Source organism: Oryctolagus cuniculus, chromosome X (assembly GCF_964237555.1).
Source record: "Oryctolagus cuniculus chromosome X, mOryCun1.1, whole genome shotgun sequence".
In the NCBI taxonomy this organism is placed as follows: Eukaryota; Metazoa; Chordata; class Mammalia; order Lagomorpha; family Leporidae; genus Oryctolagus; species Oryctolagus cuniculus.
This window is the reverse complement of record NC_091453.1, coordinates 78,792,255-78,816,247: the sequence shown is the minus strand read 5'-3', so window position 1 is coordinate 78,816,247 and position 23,993 is coordinate 78,792,255. Positions and strand designations below refer to the sequence as shown.

Sequence of the window (23,993 nt, the reverse complement as noted above, 5' to 3'; positions counted from 1 at the left end):
AAGTGTAAGTTTTGTCTGAGGATTCTTAAAGCACACAAACAAAATGCTCAATAAATGAAACTGACTATTCTAGTAAAATGACTAAGCAAAAAGGCTCCCACTCCAACATTTAGAATTATCCTTAATCTTGTGATATAATTATCTTCCATTGTTCGTAGCCATTCTTCCACTCTGAAAGGGAAATGTGTTCCTTTTCAGCTACCTGAGGTAAGAAGAGACCCACTTTTTAATAAAAATTTATTTATTTATTTGAAAGGGGGCAGAGGGAGGGAGAGTATTCTTCCATCAGCTGGTTCACTCCCTAAATGGCTGCAACAGCCAGGGCGTGGTCAGGCTGAAGCCAAGAGCCAGGAACTCCACCAGGATCTCCCACGTGGGTGGCAAGGACATAACTACTTGAGCTATCACCTTCTACCTCCCACGTTATGCATTAACAGGAGGTTGGAATTGGGATTAGATCTGAGATTCAAACCCAGGCACTCTGATATGGGATGCGGGTATGCTAAACAGTGTCTTAACCTTTGTGTCAAATGCCCACCACACAAAGTATTTTTTAAAAAGATTTATTGATTTTATTCATTTGAAAGAGCAACAGAGAGAAAAGGAGAGAGAGAGAGAGACAGACAGAATCTGTCATCGGCTGGTTGACTCCCCAGGTGGCTGCAATAACCATCACTGGGCCAGGCTGAAGTCAGAAGCCAGGAGCTTCATCCAGGTCTCTCACATGAGTGCAGGGGCCCACACAATTAAGCAGTCTTCTTCTGCTTTCCCAAGCCATTAACAGGAAGCTGGATCAGAAGTGGAGTAGCTGGGACATGAACCAGCTCCACATGGAATGCTGATGTTGCAGGTAGCAACTTTAACTGCTATGCCACAATGCCAGCCCCATAAAGTATTTTTTTAATCCTTAGAAAAATCATCAAGAGACTGCTTTGCAATCATTCGCTTTTGAGTTAAAAACTATTCAGATAACAGGTGGCTTGAGTGGGTGAGTATGAAATTAAAGGGCTAAAAGGAAAATTTGCTACTTGAAACCTTCCTCCAGTTGAGTGATTGGATTTATTAATTTAATTCAATCCCAAGTAATTCTATTTGCTTTCTTGTCTGTGGGAACAAAGGCATAGAGTCATAAAGGTATGTGAGATAGGAATATAGTATGATTTGTGTTGCATATGTGTGCATGTTTGTGTTGCTGTGTATTTGCAGGGCAAATGTTAAAGGGGAAATGAGAAGTATCCAGTGAGAATTATGTTAATGGGTTAAGAGTTTGGATTTTAACTGACTGTTGTCGATACTGATTTCTTGAACGAATGGATAATGTGATTATTTCTCATGTAGGAAGAAAAGTATGGATGATATGGAGAAAAATTAGAGTGGGTAAGAACCCAAGGCAAGGAGAAATAGGCAGAGACTATTGGAATAGTCCATATGAAATAAAAGAGGGCTTAGATGTTTCCATCTGATGGGTTGAATTCAGAGACATTTTTGATGATCCAGTTCTTAAGATTAAATTATTTGGGAAAATACTGGTGTATAAAATCTCAATGAAGTATTAGTTGTTTTTATCTTCTCTTTAAAATGCAAATCCCAGTTAACTATAGGAAAATCTGTAGCTCTAGAAAATAATGACGTGCTTACTGACATTTAACCATGGTATAATGGAGCAGTACACTAAACAGAATTAAAAATGCTATTTTCAGTCACCAGCTTCTTAATGACAAGATAAGTTTTTATATTTTTAAATACCTTAAGACTTGACAATTTCCAAGGTGTAAGCGTTCAGCAGATAATCCATCACTGATACTAAATCGCACTGGCCTTTAATGGTGCATAAACAATCATGAATTCTTGTCAACACGGGAGAAAAGAAAGATAATTACACACAGGCTAAAGTTTTGCATTTTCTTCCTACTCAAATAGAACATTAGAGAGTTCAGTTCTTAAGTATGTGAGGTTAGAACAAATGAAAATATCACTATGCCCATTTCTCTTTTTCTAATTGATTTATTTATTATTTGAAATGCAGAGTTATAGAGAGGCAGAGAGAGAGAGAGAGAGAGAGAGAGAGAGATCTTCACTCCCCAGATGGCCGCAATGGCCAGAGCTTCACCCATCCGAAGCCAGGAGCCAGGAGCTTCCTTTGGGTCTCCCATGCGGGTGCAGGGGCCCAAGGACTTGGGCCATCTTCCCCTGCTTTCCCAGGCCACACCAGAGAGCTGGATCAGAAGAGAGTGGAGCAGCCAGGACTTAAATGGGAGCCCATATGGGATGCTGGCACTGCAGGTGGTGGCTTTACCTGCTAGCCACAATGCCAGCCCCAAACTACGCCCATTTCTAATGTCAGTGCTTTTCTCCTCTATGGCTTACCAGATCTCAAAATGATCCTCTAATGCATTGGCTAAAGAGATTTCCTAACATATTCTTTTTTTTAAAGATTTATTTTATTTATTTGAAAGACGAAGTTACAGAGAGAGGTAGAGACGGAGAGAGAGGTCTTCCATCCGCTGGTTCACTCTGCAATTGGCCACAATAGCCAGAGCTGCGCCAATCCGAAGCCAGGAGCCAGGAGCTTCTTCCGGGTCTCCCACATAGGTGCAGGAGCCCAAGGACTTGGGCCATCCTCCACTGCTATCCCAGGCCATAGCAGAGAGCTGGATCGGAAGTGGAGCAGCCAGGTCTGGAACCGGCACCCATATGGGATGCCAGCGCTTCAGGCCGGGGCGTTAACCCGCTGCGTCACAATGCTGGCCCCCTAACATATTCTTTTTGCTTCTGTTTTCTGGCACTCCTAAGATAGATAAGATTATTCAACATCACTTTGAAATAATGCCATTTTACCACACGAAATTACTTTTGAACCAAAAGGTTTGGTCACTCTCCTTTCCTTCGTCCTGCGCGTTGAATTATCATCAGACCTCAGCATAAATCAATCTTAATAGACCCTGTGGATAGAATATGGGCAGAATAATTCTTCCTCTGTACAAATACTCATTCTTAAAGGCTGATCACATAGTATGTGTTGTATGAGACTCATATTTGGTTACACATGCATGTATGTGCACATACACACATTTGTAAAGAATGATGGAAAAATATCTAAATTTCCCCTCAAGTCCTGCCATTCTTTCTACCTGTATCCTTCCAGGTTCACAACAAACTGGATAAAAAATGAGGGGCTGACATTTGGCATAGCAGTGAAAACACCCACCTGCTATTATTGGAAGCCCTGGTTTCAAGTTCTTGCTCTGCTCCTGATTCCAGTGTCCTGTTAATGTACCCGCAAAAAGGCAGCAGGTGATGGCCCAAGAACTTGGGTCCCTGGCCCTCATGAAGGAAACTCAAATTGAGTTACAGGCTCCTGGCTTCTACCTGGCCCAGACCGGGCTTTTGTGGAAATTTGGGGAGTGAACTAGTGGGTGGGAGATCTGTCTCTCTCTGTTTCTCTGTCTTTCAAATAAATAAACACATTTTTTTTAATTGGAAAAGAATAGGCAAAACTACATGATGCTGGTTTCAATTTAGTAGTGAGAACAGAGACCAGAGAGGGGGGGAAAAACTTCTGGCATTGTGGTGGTTAGCAGACAGACTGTTCTGGAAGTTTAACAGAGACCCAAGACTAATTATTGAATAGGAAAGATGGCCTTGACATTGCTTTTCTTCACCTGTCTCAGGTTCCAGTGATCACAACCTTGTGAGGCTAAAAAGAGGCAATGCATTGTGAAAGTGCTCTGCAAACTGTGAAGTACCATAGGTTTCAGAAACATTTTACATTTGGGTCCAGGTAGCAACATTTCAAAAGATAGAGGGATTTTTCAACTATCCCCCCACCCAGGATTTATTTCTCAGCTACCCACATATCACTACGAAAATGTTAGCCTTAAGAGGTTGTGTTTTTATTGTGTGACTAGTTGCAAGAACTATGAATTTAGTTAATAAAATATTCTTGCTGCTAAGGAATCTGGTAATTGGAAGGGCTAATGTTTGCTCACAAACAAGACGTCCTCTTAGACTTCCATATGAGTGTCCTAAAAAGAAAAACACACACAAAAAAAAACACACAAAGATTAATCAAATAAGAGGAAGAAATGTAAAATGTTAGAAAAATGCACCTACTAAATCACAAATTAGAAACATGAATTAGAACTTTAGTGAGATGATTATAAGAATGATTATGAGTTAGGCCTCTTCTATGGGCATGGGTTTATTTCCCTCTTTTTCTCATCCCATGCTTAACATGCAATTATGTGTTCTTTCTTTTCTGACATTCAATGGTGGCTCATCCTTGACAATCTCAAGTAACATTGGTATCCAAGTATTCTAAAAGTGAAGATGATCTTGGAAATTATCCAGTGAGGAAATCACACCCACCTAGCATGTAAGTCCCTCGAAAGCACTAAATTAATAGTTTGGACATGTTGTATAGTTGGTGTTTATAGAAGAAGGGATTGAACCCTAAAAAGACTAAGAGATTTGCTCAAGTTCACAAAACTAGAATCCATACCTTGACTCCTAGCTTATGCTTTTCTCATCACGCCACATTAAGGCTCCTTAAGGATCTGATGTCATCTCTGAGTCTGTGAAACTTATATCTTAGGAAAAATTTTTTTTGGTTACTAGTAGTTCACATGAAATTCGTAACTTTCGAACCTGATTATACTGGCCTGTAACCAGCATATTACAAACTAAACCTATTTCATTTGGTTATACACTTGGACAATATTTAGTTACAATTTATCCACTTAAGTTTTGGAACCATGGAGGCAATGCAGACTTAACTAACCAAAATAATAAAATGGTGATTGTTTCCTCTTTGAATAGGCAATAATTGTTAATCACCCAGTCTAAAGCCACTGCTAATATCCAAAATCTTTCTCCATTATCGTGCCAAGAATGAAAGGTAAGGAAAAACAAAATCTCCTAAAGAAAATTATGCATAAGTGTAGTTGGTAGGTTAAATTCTAAAATGATTAAAAGCAGTTAATCAAGCAATACTCTTACATACCATGGAGAAGGAAAAATTCTCACTTCTGTCCTCATAGGGCTTTTTTCCTATCATTTGTTGGCCTTTGGCTAAGATCAAGTATAGGGCTTTTTTTTTTCCTGACAGTGCCTGAGAATGAAATTGATGTAAGACAAAACAACAGGAGAGAAGTATATAATTTATTTAATATAAACTATGACATGGGAGATTTCATAAGTCAGTGAAGATCCAAAGACGTAATTTAAGTTGAACACATACATTGAATTAGCAATGAGTAGTAAATTGGAAAAATGTGACAACGCAAAAGGTCTGTATATGGTAATTGAGTGGAGAAGTGGACAGAAACGAAAGAGTAGTGGAACGAAGTTTGAACACATTTCCCTCATCCTGAACTTTCCATGCTAGGAATGATATGTCCTTCTAGTATAGGAAGGCATCTTTCACATGAGCATTTAATCTTTTGCTTTTAAGAATCCGAAGGAAGGTCAGAATGATCTTTTTGCACCTCTTGTTTTTAAAGTGGCTTTAACTGAAAATAGTCAATATTTCAGAGTGGCATATTTTGGGGTGGCATATTCTTAACTCCTTCAATACAAAAAGACAAGTGCAGAGACTTTCTTTAAAGCAAACTTTGCTGTTAACAAAAAAATACTGTACTGCCTTGCATCTTATTTGTCCTAAACTTTGCACTTTAAAGCAACATCTTTCAGGGGCCGACGCCATGGCACAGTAGGCTAATCCTCCGCCTGTGGTGCCGGTATCCCATATGGTTACCAGTTCTAGTCCTGGCTGCTCCTCTTCCAGTCCAGCTCTCTGCTGTGGCCTGGGAAAGCAGTAGAAGATGCCCCAAGTCCTTGGGGCCCTGCACCCACACGGGAGACCTGGAGGAAGCTCCTGGCTCCTGGCTTCAGATCGGCACAGCTCCGGCCATTGCAGCCATCTGGGGAGTGAGCCAACGGAAGGAAGACCTTTCTCTCTCTCTCCCTCTCACTGTCTACCTCTCAAATAACTCTACCTCTCAAATAAATAAATAAAATCTTTTAAAAAAACAGCAACACCTTTCACATAAGGAGTTTCCCATTGCCTTCTGTGTATAAAATACCACCTTGCATGGGGTGTCATATCCAGCAGGTGTGATCCATAGTGGATTAAGCTGATACTTAGGACACTGGCATCCCATGTCAGAGTACCTGGTCCAAGTCCCAGGTACTGTTCTTCTGATCCAACTCCCTGCTAATGTGCATCTTGGGAAATCTGGGAAACAGCAGATGATGTCTCAATATTTGAGTCCCTCTTATCCTTATGTGAGACCTAGATAGAGTTCTGGGCACCTGGCTTTGGTCTGGCCCAACCCTGGCTGTTGCATGCATTTGGGGAGTGAACAGCAGATGGAAGATTCATTTATTCATTCATTCTCTCTCTCTCTCTCTCTCTCTCTCCCTCTCTCTCATATTTTTTAAAGATTTATTTTTTATTTGAAAGACAGAGTTACAGAGAGGCAAAGAGAAAGAGTCTTCCATCCATTGGTTCACTCCTCAAATGACTGTAATGGCCAGAGCTGGGCCAATCTGAAGCCAGGAGTCTGGAGCTTTTCCTGGGTCTCCCACCTGGGTACAGGAGTCCAAAGACTTGGGCCATCTTCTACTGCTTTCCCAGGCCATAGCAGAGAGTTGGTTGGGAAGTGGAGCAGTCGGGACTTGAACCAGTGCCCATATGAGATACCGGCACTGCAGGAGGCAACTTCACATGCTATGCCACAGTGCCCACCCCTCTTTTTCATATTTTAAATAAATGAAAACAAATAAACTTTGAAAATGTATATCTTCTTAAAAATAAATACTGCCTTGCAGATCACAGGTCTCATATTAGACATTTATTTAATTTAGACATTGGAAGGAAAAGTAACGTTTGTTAACATTGGTGAGACCCATGTAGAAGCTCATTGTGTCTGATTACCAGCTTTGTGCTCCATCCAAATACCCATTTCAATAATAAACACTTTTCAGCAGCTTTCTTTCTTCCATCATACATAAATATATTGCATCAAGAAGTTACCCTCTTTCATGTTCTATCCTTGGAGTGGAAGTTGTGGACATTTTATTCTAGGTAATATTATTTGTATTGAAATACTATTATTAAATCACTGCCCAGTATCTTTGCCAGCCTTACTAATAATTATCATAGCTAACATCTATTGAGTTCTTACTAGGTGCTATGTACTTTAACTTGCTGGGTTTCATGTTTCCTACAACTCTTTCAAGTAAATTTCACTTCTATTTTAAAGAGGAAAAAAGCTGACGTTTGTAGAGAATGACTTGTCTTAAACCACCTAATGGCAGAGCTAGCTTTACCACTGAGTAACACTGCAACAAACACTAGGGTAAGGGGGGTTCAAGTTATGATTTGAAGTTAGATTTTTCTGACCTCTGACTCCAAAGAGAAGAAATAAGTGCAATAATCCCCTTTGATGATGCTTTCCCTGGTTTGCCTTTTATCTCTTAAATTAACATAAAAAACACTCGTTTGCGAAGTCACAGATATTTTGGTAACCCAATCTCAAGATTACCAAACCTTCCTATTCAGCCCTCTGCTTTCAGCAGTGTAAACCTACACTGAAAAGGACTTACCTTAATATCTTTGTGCTTTATGTAACCTGTTCGGATTTATTAGAGCTTTGTTTTTTATTTTAATCAGTTTTTAACAGATTGAATGTGTTTTTTAGATACAATTCTAAGAAAATAATGATATTCCCTTCCTCCCCTGTCATCACCCTCCCTCCTTCCTTATCTCTTTTTTTTTTAGTTTTTGAGAAAATATATTTTAAATTTACATTAAAAAGGATTAATACTTCACTAAAAAATTTTAATCAGTAAAAATCAAAAAGATGCTATTTTAGTGGGAATATATACAACTATAAATAATAATTGAATGGAAAAATGAACATTTCACCCATATCCAGTAAATTTTAAAGTAATAACAAATCATTAAAAATATAGTAGTACAGCCTTCTTAACCACTGGTTTCACAAAGGTATAAAACAAAGTTTTGTAAAATGATATTTTCAGCACTACTGATACACCAGACCTTTCTTTCCTTTATCTTTCTTTTTTTGTTTGTTTGTTTGTTCTTAAAATTTTAACTCCCACATAGAAGGTGAACATGCAGTATTTGTTTTTCTGGGCCCAGCTTATTTGACTCAACATGATTTCCTTCAGCTGCATCCACTTTGCTGCAAATGGCAGAAGTTCATTTTTTTTATAGGCGAATAATATTCCATTGCATGTGATTACCACATTTTCTTTATCCATTTATCTGATGGTGGACACCTTGGTTGATTCCAAATTCTGGCTATTGTGAACAGAACTGCTACAAATATGGTGGTGCAGGTATCTCTTTGATACATTATGTTCCAGTCGTTTGGGTATATCACCCAGTAGTGGGATTGCTGGATCATATGGCATGTCTATTTCTAATTTTTTGAGATATTTCTACACAGTTTTCCTCAGTGGCTGCACTAATTTACATTCCCACCAACAATGTGTAAGTGTTCCCCTTTGTTCATATCCTTGCCAGCATTTCTTACTATCTGCGTCTTGGATTTTAGCCATTCTGACAGGGATGAGGTGATATCTCATTATGGTTTTGATTTGTATTTCCCCAAAGGCTTGTCATGTTGAACATTTTTTCATTTATTTGTCGGCCATTTGTATTTCTTCTTTTGAGAACTGTCTATTAAAGTCCTTTTCACATTTCTCAACTTGATTGGTTGTTTTTTGTTGTTGTTGTTATTGTTGTTTTAAGTTGGTGATATAGTCAGGATATCAATCCTTTGTCAGAAAAGTGGTTTGCAAATATTTTTTTTTCATTCTGTTGGATGTCTCTTCACTCTATTTATCATTTCCTTTGCTATGCAAAAGCTTCTTAGTTTGATGTAGTCACATTTATTTAATTTTGCTTTTGTTCTTGTGCTTTGGGGATCTTGTCCAAGAAGTTGTTTTCTTCCAGCAACTTCAAAGACTCAGGTTTTAAATTTAGGTCTTTGTTCCATCTTGAGTTGATTTTTGTATATGGTGAGAGGTATGGATCTAATTTCATTCTTCAACATATATAAACCCAGTTTTGCCAACACCATTTGTTGAAGAGACTCTCCTTACTCTGCTGTGTGTCTGAGCACTTTTGTCAAGAATCAGTTGGCTGTATGTATGTGGAATGATTTCTGGGCTCTCTATTCTGTCCCATTGATCTGTGTATGCCAGTACCATGCTGTTGTAATTACTATTACTTTGTAGTATCCTTTGAAGTCAGGTATTGTGATGCCTCCAGCTTGATTTTTCTTGTTCAGGATTTCTTTGGCTATTCTGAGTCTTTTGTAACTCCCTCTGAATTTTAGGATTGCTTTTTCTACTTCTGTAAAGTATGCCATAGGTATTTTTGATAGGGATTGCATTGAATCTGTGGATTGCTTTGGGTAGTATAGATGTTTTAATGATATCGATTCTTCCAATCTATAAGCAAGGAATATCTTTCCATTTTTTCTGTCCTTGGTGATTTCTTTTATCAATGTTTGATCATTTTCATTGTGGAGATCTTTCACTTCTGTGATTAAATTTATTCCTAAATATTTGATTTTTGGTGGCTATTGTGAATGGGTTTCTTTCTAAATTTCTCTTTCTGTGAGTTCATTATTAGCATACAGCAAAGCTGCTGTTTTTGTATGTTTATTTTGTAGCCTATAACTTTACTAAATTGGTTTATCAGTTCTAGCAGTTTTTGGTGGAGTGTTTAGGTTATTCCATGTACAATATCATTGTCATCTGCAAACTGGATAAACTGACTTCCTTTTTCCAATTTTGATACCTTTTATTTCTTTCTCCTCCCTATTTACTCTCGCTAAAACTTCCAATACTATATTGAATAAGAGTGGCAAAAGTGGACATCCTTGTCTCGTTCCAGATCTGAGGGAAAATGCTTACAGATTTTTCCCCATTCAGTATGATATTGGCTGTTGGTTTGTGGTATACAGCCTTTCTAATTTTGAGAAATATTACTTCTTTTTTTACAGTTACAAACTTCATATACTTCATAATTACAACTTAAGGAATATGGTGATGCTTCCCACTGTGCCCACCCTCCCACACATACTCACACTCCTCCTCCTCCTCCCTCTCTTACTCCCATTCTTATTTTTTACTAAGATCTATTTTCAATTGACTTTATACACATATGATTAACTCTATGTTAAGTAAATATTTCAACAAATAGAGTGAAAAAAAAAAACTGTTCCTCAACAGTAAAACCAAGGGCTGTTCAAGTCATTACTTCTCAGAGTATCCACTTCTACAGATTCCCTTTTAGGTGCTCTCTATCAGTTATCACACGCAAGTGAGAACATATGGTATTTGTCCTTTTGGGTCTATACCTAATTTGTGGGGGTTTTTCATGAAGGGGTGTTGAATCTTATCATTTTCTGTATACATCCAGGTGGTCTTGTATTGGATGCATATCTGTTTATTATGATTGTTATTTTTTCTTGCTGATTTGAACCTTTTATCAAAAGATAATGTCCTTCTTTATCTCTTTTTACATTTATTATTTGAATCTGTTTTTATAGGATCTCAGGATAGCTACACCTGCTTGCTTTTGGTTTCCATTTGTCTTGTATATCTTTCCAACTCTTCACTTTCAGTCCGTGTGTATCTTTGTTTTTGAAATGAGTTTCTTGTAGGCAGCATATAGTGGGTCATGGTTTTTCAGCCATTCAGCCAATATAAGTCTTTTGGTTGGTGAATGTATTCTACTTACATTCAAGGTTAATATTAATAGATAAAAACTAAGACTTGTTGTTTTGTTGATTGGACAATGATCCTACCTGCTCTGTCAGTGAATTTGGTGGTAACATATATTTCATGTTTATTGCTAACGCAGAACATCCTTTAGGTTTCTTGTAAGGCTGGTCTGGTGCTGGTGAATTCTCTCAGTTTTTGCTTGTCTGGAAAATACTTTTTTTTTCCTCCTTCACTTTTAAAGGATAGCTTCACTATATATAGTATTTGTGGTTGGAAGATTTTTTTCTTTTAAGACCTTGAATATATCATCCTATTTTCTTCTGGCCTATAGAGTTTCCACTGAAAAGTCTGATGTTAATCTAATTGGTTTTCCTTTATATTTAACTATGCTTTTCTGTTTTCTCTCTCTTAGGATTTAGGAGTCTCTCCTTGTCTTTAATTTTTGACAATTTGATTAAAATATGCCTTGGAGAAGACCTTTTTTGGTTGAGTCTGCTTGGGTTCTTTGAACTTCTTGTATCTTGATCTCCATGTCTCTTTCAAGATCTGGGAAATTTTCAACTATTATTTCATGCAGCAGGTTTTCAATGTCTTTTTCCTTTTCTCCTCTGTCAGGAATACCTACAATACAACTATTTGGTTGTTTAATGGTAGCTCATATTTCACATAGACTTTATTCATTCTTTTAAATTCTTTTCTCTTTATTTTTGTCTGATTGGGTTATTTCAAAATTCTTGTCCTTGAGGTCAGAAATTCTTTCTTCCACTTGGACTATTCTGCTGTTAAAGCTCTCAATTGTATCTTTTATTTCACTGATTGAAGATTTCATCTCCAAAATTTCTATTTGGTTCTTCTTCTTTTGTTAAAGATTTGTTTATTTATTGGAAAGGCAGAGTTACAGAGAGAGAGAGAGAGGGAGAGAGAGAGAGATGTCTTCCATCTACTGGTTCACGGCCTAAATGTCTGCAATGTACCAAGCTGGGCCAATTGAAACCAGGAGCCAGGAACTTCTTCCAGGTCTCCCATGCTGCTTTCCCAGACACATTAGCAGGAGCTGGATCAGAAGTGGAGCAGCCAGGACTTGAACTGGCATCCATATGGGATGCTGGCATAGCAGACAGAGGCCCATTTTGGTTTTTCTTAATGAGTTCTATCTCCTTTGTAATGTTTTCATTCATGTCACTCATTGATTTCCTCATTTCTTTAATCTATCTGGATTCTCTTTCATCTTATTCAGTTTCTTTACAATCATTATTTTGAAATTCTATATCTGTCATTTCATAGATTTCTCTCATTTTAGGATCTAATTCTGGAGGATTATTGCATTCTTTTGGAGGCATCCATGCTACCCTTGTTCTTCATGTCTCCTGTGTCCCTATACTGACGTCTGCCCATCTGGTGCACTTGTCCCTTCTTCTTTATGGAGTAGGATTTATTAAAAAAGATTTTGTGATTTAGCTAGAGTGCAGAGTATCACTTGGCTTATTGCTTTCGCTTTGGTTCAAAGTGAACCCAGGAGTGTAGTCTCTGAGTGATTTATTTTGCCTTAATCAATATCAATGATGTCTATACGTGACACAGTGGTCTATTCTTCTGTAGTTCATAGGGCTAGAAGTATGACTTTGAGATGAAAAAGGGTTTCTGTGGGTGTGTATCTTTGGCTCATAGAGTTTGGTATCAGTCTCCCTGTCAAAGGTGATAGCCAGTGCCTTGTTCTTGGTGCTCAAAGCAACAAGGGTAGATTCTTCCCTTGTCCTGTTGGCAAGTCTGAGTGATGCCAGGGCTTGTGGCACCAATTGCTGTGGCTCTAAAACTGTGTCATACAGATAGGTCCTTCCTCAGGTCCTTCTAGGAAAGTCCAACTGTTGCTGTGGCTTATAACGTGAACAGCCCTAGTCCTAGGACTAGAGGATGTGAACTGAAACATGTTCCAGTCCAACAAGGTGACTACAAGGTATGCAAGAGATTTTATTGTGGAGGGTATGAATCCAAGGAGGTGGACTGCAGGTTGGTTTTTCCCTATGTCCACTGGGTAGATTCTAGTGGCACTGAGAAATTTAGAATGAATTGTTGCAGGCCTGGTGTTGCAGGGTATAGAGAGGTCATTACCCAGATCTCCCAGTGTGGGAGCACATTTTTTATGGGCTTTTTCTGGTGTTAGCCCCCAGCAGTTTGGGTGAATTCCCCCTGGCTCACATAGAATGCATGAATGTAGCTCTAGGGCTAATGCCCAAAAACTCCCACAGTTGCAGGATATAAGGGATCTGTTCTTTGCCCCACATGTTGCCCTGACTTAACTATGATGCTGGTAAGACTAGAATGGAGATGCACCATACCGCTTGCTGCCATGTGTGACATTCTGTATGGATGGGGGAGGGGAGGACAGGAAAGCAACGCAGCTTCCCTGCTCTAAGCCTGGCAGTTGCTCAGATACCAGTCAGGCTGAAGTACAAGTCAGTCGATGACTGTGGAATTCCCTCTCAGCTAAAACTGTGAGCTGCAGGATGAAAGGCGATTTTTTTTTCTACCTTGAAGTGGTAAGATGGCTGTTCACAGCAGACAGATGGCTGCACTGCAAGGCTTGCTGCAGCAGTGACTCTGTCCTCTTCTCTTGTCCCAGGGAGTCATTGTTGTTTTTTTTTCTTTCTTTCTTTGTTTTGCTCAACTTCACTGAAAATTTCCATCAGTCAGATCCCTGGAAACATAGTTCTTCCTTTGTTCTATTGATTTCCCAGAGCAGCTTAAGTTAGTATGGCTATATCCCATTCAGCCATAGTGAATCTCTTACTAGAGCTTTCTATTCTCAAAATATGTACTTCTGTGCTTGTCTTCTTTCTACAAAGGTACTTCAAAAATGGAAAATGGACTTGAATGATAGGTTTATTTTGTTGCAAAATAATTGTGATATCCATGCATAGATTTTTCAAAATATGAATTCCCTTGAACTTTTCATTTTTATGAAGATTTATTTATTTCAAAGGCAGAGTACTAGAGAGAGACAGATCTCCCATCTACTGGTTCTCTCCCCAAATGATTGCAATAGCCAGAGATAGGTGAGGTAAAAAACAGGAGCCAGGCACTCCATCTGGGTCTTCCACGTAGGGATCCAAGCACTTGGGCCATCATCCATTGCCTTCCCAGGCACATTAGCAGAAAGCTGAATCAGTGAGGAGCAGCCAGAACTTGATCCAGCACTCCACTGATATGGGGTGCCACCTGTCTCAAGTGGTGGCTTAACCCACTGAGCCACAGCCCTCTTACTTTTCCAGAAACTTCTTGAAGAGCCCTTTGCATGCATGGATGTCAAAACTTTTTACACCAAAATAAAGTCATCTTTTAATTTCAGTTTCTATGAAAGTTTTGAAGTCTTCTCTTCTTATCTAATTCCCCTATCCATTAACATGATACTTCAAATACACATTTGTATGGCTGACAGTGTCACTCTAAAAGAAGAAATGAAATGGGGCAGGTGCTGTAGCTGTTTGAGCCACGGACTGCAATGGCAGCATCCCATATGGGCACCAGTTTTATTCCTAGCTGCTCCATTTGCGATGCAGCTTCTTGATAATGTGCCTGGGAAAGAAATGGGAGATAGATCAAGTGCTTGGGCCCCTGCACCCACATGGGAGTCCTGGAAGAAGCTCCTGACTCCTGGCTTTGGTCTGCCCGAGCCCTGGCCATTTCAGCAATTCAGGTAGTGAACCAGCAGATGGAGGATCTCTTGCTCTCCGTGTCTCCCTCTCTCTGTAACTCTGCCTTTAAAATACATAAATCTTTTTAAAAAAAGATGAAACAAAGTACATTCAATACAAATGAAATAAGAGACACATGGATTTCTCATTTCAATTTCTATGAGGGATATTTTTGTGTTGAATTTTAAATGAAGACTCACTTTCAATCAACTTTGCCTTCTATAATTCCATTATTGAGAATGCATGCATGCCATTGATATATAATTATCTTGCATTCAACGAGAGGATTTAAAGATTAGGAAATTAATTTAACAGTGTAACAATTTTCTTTTTTAATAAATGGAACCAAAATGCATACCTGCACAAATAAAGAAGTATATATTAAAAGCATTAGTGAAGAAAGACAAGTGAATTCCCTTAAATGCTGTGACTGAAGTTTAATTGGTGTAGGTTGAAATTTTCTGTTTTCCTGTAACTTTTTAGATTTTTTTAAAGTCAGTAATACTATTTTAAATAAAAGTAAATCTTTTATAAACTGGACTACTTAGTATCTATAATTGGTGGATGATAACACATTTATATTTCAGTTTCTAGATGACATTTCCATATGTAAATGTGCTTTTTATGTTGTCTAATGTGCTGCTCTTTTTAGGATTTCAAAGTTCAGGGAAAGGAGGTTGCCTTATAAATGGGATTTATTTTTCTTTTAAAAGAATATTTTGTGAGCTTTCTACTTTTATTAAGTTTTTTTAAGATTTATTTTATTTATTTGAAAGACAGAATGACATTCATCCAACTGCTAAGACACATTGTTTTCTTGAAAAAAAAATGACCATTGGCAGCAATGAAAATATATTTAATTAATACAAGTTTACATTTTAATGATGTGAGCAACAGCTTTATACTGAAAACCCTTTGAGTTAGACCGTATCAATTTCTATAAGGTAGCCAACTAGTTAGTTTTTAAAAATAATTTTACTTTAGAACTTCATTGAAGTATCTTAATGTAGTTTATGTCACAGTTCCTTTTCACATTTTGTAAAATGGCTTGCTGAATAAGACTGAAAAATTCAACACAAAGGTGTTATTCACTCATCTTGAATAAAGATACTGCTCTAAGAGCTTTTGGCCAAGAGTTAAAGGTAGCTGGACAAGTGCCCAAAGGTCATGCTTATTGAAAAAGAGGCATTGTCCATCCTAAATTTAACTGTTTTTACAAAGTAAAAGAATACTTTGGGATGCACTTCATTTTCTTCTTAGATGCTAGATGTGTAATCAGAGAGAAGAACTTTTTTTTCAGTCTTGAAAATTTTAAAAGCTACTTTTATTTAGTAACTTGGTTCTCTCAGTTACTTCTTGGAATGGGGAAGTATTTTTACGAAGAAAAACAGATAATTTCCACTTTCATGAGACTATTTAAAATTCCACTAAGAATAAGTGCAAATGCTTTTTTGGCATATGAAGTATTTCAGCTTTCTCACAAAAATACCAAATTTACAAAAATGAGAACAGTAGTGGGAGGATTGTGTTTCTCCTCACTATGGTACTTCAAAATATGTCTTGATAGGAAAAGGACTAAAACAAGACACCTTCTTAAAAAATAACCATGATATAAAAATGAATTTGCTATTTTAAATTCTACTTTAAAATAGATCTTTTAAATGAAGAACTTCTGCTATAAAAGCTTTTTTTTCTTTCAGTCTAGACAAGTAGAAACTTTATGTAAGTACATGACTGTATATAATAGATTGAAAAGGCCAAACTACTTTAAGTAATAATAAGATGTAGTTTAATGTACTGGAAAGAAAACTACAAAGACAATAATAAAATCTGTGTACTACAGTCATGACATTTTAGTGACCTTCAGTTTTGATGAGCATTTTTAAAGGTGTTAACTGTGTTTTTTAAAAAACATCATTTTGTTAATTGATACTAGAGATGCTGTTAATTTATACCACTAAGCCGGTGCCGTGGCTCACTAGGCTAATCCTCCACCTTGCGGCGCCGGCACACCGGGTTCTAGTCCTGGTCGGGGCGCCAGATTCTGTCCCGGTTGCCCCTCTTCCAGGCCAGCTCTCTGCTGTGGCCAGGGAGTGCAGTGGAGGATGGCCCAAGTGCTTGGGCCCTGCACCCCATGGGAGACCAGGAGAAGTACCTGGCTCCTGCCATCAGATCAGCGCGGTGCGCCGGCCGCAGTGCGCCAGCCGTGGCGGCCATTGGAGGGTGAACCAACGGCAAAGGAAGACCTTTCTCTCTGTCTCTCTCTCTCTCACTGTCCACTCTGCCTGTCCAAAAAAAAAAAAAAAAAAAAAAAATTTATACCACTAAGAAATACCATCATAATGTGTTAGTGAACCAGTTAACAACAACTGTAAAATTGATTAATATTTTACTAATAGCTTCTAAATGTCGTGGACTGATTAAATCTTCTCATTCCACATGAACAATGCTTAATTATCTAGACTACACAGCTTATAAGACAATGTTAACAGAAAGGGGCTTCGAAACATTTCTGGAGGGGCTGGCACTGTGGCACAGCAGGCCAATGCCCTGGCCTGAAGCGCCAGCATCCCATATGGGCGCCGGTTCGAGACCTGGCTGCTCCACTTCCAATCCAGCTCTCTGCTATGGCCTGGGAAGGCAGTAAGAGATGGCCCAGGTCCTTGGGCCCCTGCACCCACATGGGGACCCGGAAGGAGCTCCTCGCTTCTGGCTTCGAATCGGCGCAGCTCTGGCTCTTGCAGCCAATTAGGGAGTGAACCATAAGATGGAAGACCTTCCTCTCTCTCTTCTCTCTACTCTCTCTCTCTCTCTCTGCCTCTCCTCTCTGTGTAACTCTTTCAAATAAATAAATAAATCTTTAAAAAAATATTCCTGGAAAAAATGGAATTTGAAGATAATGTGAGGGTGGCTATTTGATACAGCATTGGATACCTGAATCCCATATCATAGTACTTGTTTGAAATCCTGGCTCCTCCACTTCGAATCCACCTTCCTGCTAATGTTCATCCTGGGAGGCGGCAGGTGATGGCTCAAGTCACCCTTGTGGGAAATCCCGATGGAGTTCCATATACCTGGCTTCCCTCTGACCCAGCCCTGGATGTTGTAGGCATTTGAAGAATGAACCAGCAGATGGAAGATCTCTCTCTGTATCTGTGTCTTTATCTCTGTCTCTCTGTCTCCCTTTGTCTCTCTCTCTCTGTGTCCCTCTCTCTCATTGTGCCTTTCTTTAGACAACTTCACAAGATATTCTGTACAAGATATTCAGTAGTACATCACTACCAAATGGTATTTAAGTTTTGTTATAGCTTTTCTTTAAAAATATGTGTAAGTCCTTCATCAGATAATAAAGGTCTAAAATATGTTTTTACCTTATGATGAATTTATCTTGTTAGCAATTTAGATTAGGTTTGTCTCACCTCATGACCAACCTGGTGTGATCTGTAAAGTTTAACCATATGATTTCAGAGTAATTTAAGTTTTGAAAAATATTATTGGTTTTTAGTCAACTAAATTATGAGATAGACAATTCATATATAAATATAAATGCATTTGAGAGTCTTAGCTTTATATTCCTTAATGCACAATTTAGTTAATTGTCTTTCCTTTACCAACTCCATTCTTTGGTAGTTTTTAATGTCTTAAGTTCTTCATTTCGTGTGATGCCTCAGATCTTTGTTAAAATTCTCTGTAGGATGCTTATAAAAAATAGTCATAAATGTTGAAATCTATCCCATTTACTTCATAAAACACAGCATTTAAGAAAAAATGTAGAACTGAAATTCATATCTGGGAATAGGGATATTCCAATGTCACAGCCATTGTCCTACAATGTACACAGCTGCCTAAAAGATGAAATTTTATAGCAAACTGATGATCGAAATAGTTAACTAGCCATGACATGGGAAAAAAGCAAAATTGTAATTTAAGAGTCAGGTTTCATAAGTAGTACACTAGATTCAGATGATCTGAACAGGTAGTGTTTTTGCCACCTGGGATTAGCAAACAATTTCAAGCATTCATTCCTTAATGATGCAAGCTTCACTAAAATAGGGGAAATTAAATAATGGATTGATGAAGAAAATTCTAATGTCATATTTTTATTCCTACTCATAGAAATGTGGATATAGATTTCATCTTTAGACCTATTTATTATGTGGAAACATACAATACTGCAAGAAGAGTAGCAAAATGAAACAGGACTAAATTTTCAGATAACTTTCTTCATCCCTACCTTAAAGCCCTTCTTCTAGGCAACTTATTTATTCTTCAAAATTCCCCTACTCTCAGGAATATTTTTTTTAATTCTCAAGTCTCAATGTGATGTGTTTCCTCTAGGCTCTCAACTCCCTGTATGTCCCTCAACCATAATATGTATGTCACTGACTTGCAGTTGCCCACTTCTGTTTCACATTTAGACATTACCTTAAAACAGGACATTTAATCTCATGTCTCCAGATGTTACTGTATAGTTAGCATTCATGACAAATGGAAAATAATTTCCAATAGCCAACTTTTATTATACAAAGCAGTAAAACAGTCATGTGGGGATTACATAATATCCTTATTAATATGTTGTGGGGTATGCATGTTCTCACAAACCATTATTGCTGAATTGTCCTTAGGGGATGGTGTTTCTTGGGAAGGTAGTACAGATAGTCTCCAAAGAAATTGCCTCTGAATTAAAGATTACGCCAGTCACTGAATATTTAATTTTAACTTATTTTACTTAAAATTTTGGACTGACGTCAGTACCCATACATTTTTTTTTTATATTTTTGACAGGCAGAGTGGACAGTGAGAGAGACAGAGAGAAAGGTCTTCCTTTTGCAGTTGGTTCACCCTCCAATGGCCGCCACAGCCGGCGCACTGCAGCCGGCGCACCGCGCTGATCTGAAGCCAGGAGCCAGGTGCTTCTCCTGGTCTCCCATGGGGTGCAGGGCCCAAGTACCTGGGCCATCCTCCACTGCACTCCCTGGCCACAGCAGAGAGCTGGCCTGGAAGAGGGGCAACCAGGACAGAATCTGGCGCCCCGACAGGGACTAGAACCCGGTATGCCGGCGCCGCAAGGCAGAGGATTAGGCTAGTGAGCCGCGGCGCCGGCCAGTACCCATACATTTTTATGGTACACAGTACAATATGTCAGTACATATACAGAACATAAATAAATCAGACCAGGCAATTAGTTCTTCCATTTCTTTTGTTATGGACTATAGCTACTCTAACATTCCAGAACCAATTTCCTTAACACAGTGGTGCCCATTATCCAATATCCACCCAGTCCCCTACACTTCCAGCCCCCAAGTAATCACTATTTTATGTTATTTTTATTATTTATTTATTTTATTTGAAAGGCAGAGTTAGAGAGAGAGAGAGAGAGACAGAGACAAAGATCTTCCATCCACTGATTCACTTCCAGTGGATTCCTAATAATTGCTAACAAGATAAATTAATCATAAGGTAAAATGGCTACAACAGCCAGAGCTGGGCTGATATGAAGCCTGGAGTTTCCTCCAAGGCTTCCACGTGGGTGCAGGGGCCCAAGGACTTGGGCCATGCTCCACTGTTTTCCTAGGCATATTAGTTAGCAGAGTTAGATTGGATGAGAAGCAGCCAGGACTTGAACTGGTGCCTATATGGGATGCTGGTGCTGCAAGCAGTGGCTTTACCGGCTACACCACAGTGCCGGCTCCATAGTAATCACTATATGTGTGTGTGTGTGTGTGTGTGTGTGTGTGAAAACACTTTCAAATGTAATAGAAAAATGGTATGTATCAGCTCCTTTTTTGCTCAATTGAAAATAGAAAAAATGACACCTTTGTTTGTTTCCTGTCATAATTCACCAGAGAAGAAAGATACTAAAGAGCTGGAGGAGGTCAACCTTTGACAAACGCAGTAACCCTAGTAGTATTTGAAACAAGCCTTCCTTGCATTGGAATGGTTCAGTCTCCTTAAACCAGAGGCAAATTGTGTTTCTCACAACCATTTTATTATATTTTTAAAATTTTTTTGACAGGTAGAGTTATAGGCAGTGAGAGAGAGAGACAGAGAGAAAGGTCTTCCTTCCATTGGTTCACTCCCCAAATGGCCTCCACGGCAGGCGCTGCACTGATCCGAAGCCAGGAGCCAGGTGTTTCTTCCCAGTTTCCCATGCGGGTGCAGGGGTCTAAGCACTTGAACCATTTTATACTGCTTTCCCAGGCCACAGCAGAGAGCTGGACTGGAAGAGGAGAAGCGGGGACTAGAACCCGGCACACATATTTGATGCTGGCGCTGCAGGTGGAGAATTAACCAAGTGAGCCATGGCACCGGCCCCTATTTATTTATTTATTTGAGAGGCAGAGAGAGAGAATGTGAGGAAAGAGGGTCCTTTCCACTGACTCACTCTGCAAATGCCCGCAACACCAGGGCTAGCCTAGGGCTGAAGTGGGGAGCCGGGAACTCAATTCAATTCTCCTGAGTGACAGAAACCCAATTTCTTAATCTACCACCTGCTGCCTCCCAGGGACACATTAGGAGGAAACTGGAATCAACAGTAGAGCCAGGGCTTGAACCCAAGCATGCAGATATGGCATGCAAACATCACAAGCAGTGTCTCAGCTGCTATGCCAAATTCTCACCCCACAGCTGTTTTCTAAATACTGAATGTCAAAAGGAAAAATCTGTACGAACTCTTATTTATAAATAGCTCTGAAAATTCAGTTCAGACAACTGCACTTTTAAAAACTTTCAGCAACAAAGATGGAGAGAGAGAGACAGAGAGAAAGAGTGTGTGTGCTAAAAGAGCAAGATCTTTGGTAGAAAATGGCTTATGTTACCAAATGGTAGCTTACCACACAGATTTATCCTCTAGGATGTGAGTGTGATCCAAGAAGAATCTAACTTTTTTTTTTTAAGATGATTCTTTGAAAGGTAGAATGACAGAGGGAGAAACAGGAGAGTGTGGAGGGATCTTTCACCCACTGGTTTACTTCCCAAATGGCTGCAACAAGCATATATGGGCCAGGCCGAAGCCAGGATCCAGGAACTCCATCAGGTCTCCCAAGTTCTTCATCGGGAGCCCAAGTTCTTTGGCCATCACCTGCTACCTCCCAGATGCATTAGCAGGAAGCTGGATATGAAAAGGAGTAGCCGAGACTCCGATACGGGTTTCTGGCATTGCAAGTGGCAGCTTAACCCACTGAGTAGCAACACTGGCCCCAGAAGAAACTGTTCAATCTGGATAGAAGGTTCACTTTAAGGTTAATGTAATGTTATTCTGGATCTATTTCAGTCGTGTTAAATTACTCAGGCTTCCAGAATGACATGAACTTAGTTTTTGAGATAAAGAGATATGAGTACTTTTTCTAACTCTAAATTAGTATATCAATAGGCATTTTGTTTAATAAATTAGACTCAATGAAGTTTGTTAGTACAATTTTGCTAGCCAGGGCCTTGTGATTAAAACTGGGAAAACCTCTTGAAGTGAAAGGGACACTATGAGAAACAGTGACTTGATCATCCCTTGTCCTGACTGTTGATGTACAATTTAATACTTTATCCCTTTTAGTATTTTTTTTGTTCTACTTAATACTATTGATTGAACTCTGTAATTAACACAAAATTATTCTTAGGTGTTTAAATTTAACTGAAAAATGATCCTTGTTAAATATGAGTGGGAATAAGAGAGGGAGGAGATGTACAATTTGGGACATGCTCAATCGGACTTGCCCCAAATGGTGGAGTTAGAAATGTGCCAGGGGATTCCAATACAATCCCATCAAGGTGGCATGTACCAATGCCATCTCACTAGTCCGAGTGATCAATTTCAAATCATAATTGATCACACTGATAGGTCTAAGAGTCAAAGGGATCACACAAAGAAGACTAGTGTCTGCTAATACTAACTGATAGATTAAAAAAGGGAGAGAAAGATCCAAAATGGGAAGTGGGATACACAGTAGACTCGTAGAATGGCAGATGTCCTAAACAGCACTCTGGCCTCAGAATCAGCCCTTAAGGCACTCATATCTGGCTGAAGAGCCCATGAGAGTATTTTAGGCATGGAAAGCCAAGACACTCTGGCAGAAAAAAAAAAAAAGCCCTAAATGAAAGGTCTCTGTGAGTGAGATCCCAGTAGAAAGAACAGGCCATCAAAGAAGGAGGTACCTTTCTCTGAAGGGAGGAGAGAACTTCCACTTTGACTATGACCTTGTCTGAATAAGATCGAAGTCAGCAAACTCAAGAGGCTTCCATAGCCTTGGAAACTCATGACTAGAGCCTGGGGAGATTGCTGACGCCGTAAACAAGAGTGTCAAATTGTTAAGTCAACAACAGGAGTCACTGTGTACTTACTCTTTATGTGGAATCTCTGTCCTTAATGTGTTGTCCAATGTGAATTAATACTTTAACTAGTATTTAAACAGTATTTTACACTTTATGTTCTGTGTGGCTGCAAACTGATGAAATCTTTACTTAATATATGCTAAATTGATCTTCTGTATATAAAGAGAATTGAAAATGAATCTTGATGTGAATGGACTGGGAGAGGGAGCGGGAGATGGGAGGGGTGCGGGTGGGAGGGAAGTTATGGGGGGGAAAAAGCCATTGTAATCCATAAACTGTACTTTGGAAAATTATATTTACTAAATGAAAGTTTAAAAAAAAAACTGGTAAAACCAGGAGCAAGCATTGGCAAAAGGTTAAGGTGCTACTTGGGACATCAGCATCCCCTATCAGAGTACCTAGGTTCAACTTCTAGCTCTGTTTCTGACTCCAGCTTCCTACTGATGTAACACCTGGGAGGCAGCAGGTGATGGTTCAAGTGCTTGGATCCCTGTCACCACATGGGAGACCTGGATTTAGTTCCTGACTCCTGGCATCAAACTGGCCCAGCCCTGGATGGGCTCTTTATCATTCTTTATCATTCTTTCTCTGTCTCTCTGCCTTTTAAATAAATATTTTAAAAAATCTGGGAAAACCTGCATGTTTAATGTTCCAAACTATTCTTTCTGTGTGAGTGTAGCATCGTTTCCTCCAAATGGAAGTTACCATTGGGTTTGTAACACATAAAATGATTCATTATAATCCAAACAATGCAAAGCCACTAAACATATATTAGTATTTATTATAATTTTAATACAAGAATAAACCTGATATTAGTAACTTAATAGAAGAGAACCAGAATATGGTAGATTAAGTTTGTTTTGTGTTACAGTAATTTTTTAAGTGAAATTAAATTTGCAGTTATTGCTGGGAACATTTCCTGTCATTTGTGAGAAAACTCGTCTCTCATTATAAAATATCAGTATTTAAAAAAGGTATCAATTTGACAGCTCTGGAGACACACTTCATATTTTTTATTGAAATAATAGGAACAGAAATGATTCAACTTTCTGCATAATCTCTAACCAAAGCATCTGTCATGTCTATCATTATTTTGAAAAGTCTGTTTCCTGGGTGAGGAATTATTTTGGTCAACACCTCTGAGCAGCACCCCAGAAAGGCTACCTATTTCCTCCCAACACTGAGAACGATCATAACCCTTCTTGAGTC

General features: G+C 38.8%; 1 protein-coding gene across 1 annotated transcript in view; it reads left to right on the top strand.

Annotated features, from left to right (window-relative positions):
- Positions 1-23,993, top strand: part of HTR2C (5-hydroxytryptamine receptor 2C) — a 354,866-nt gene that overhangs the window by 97,258 nt on the left and 233,615 nt on the right. The window lies entirely within an intron of this gene.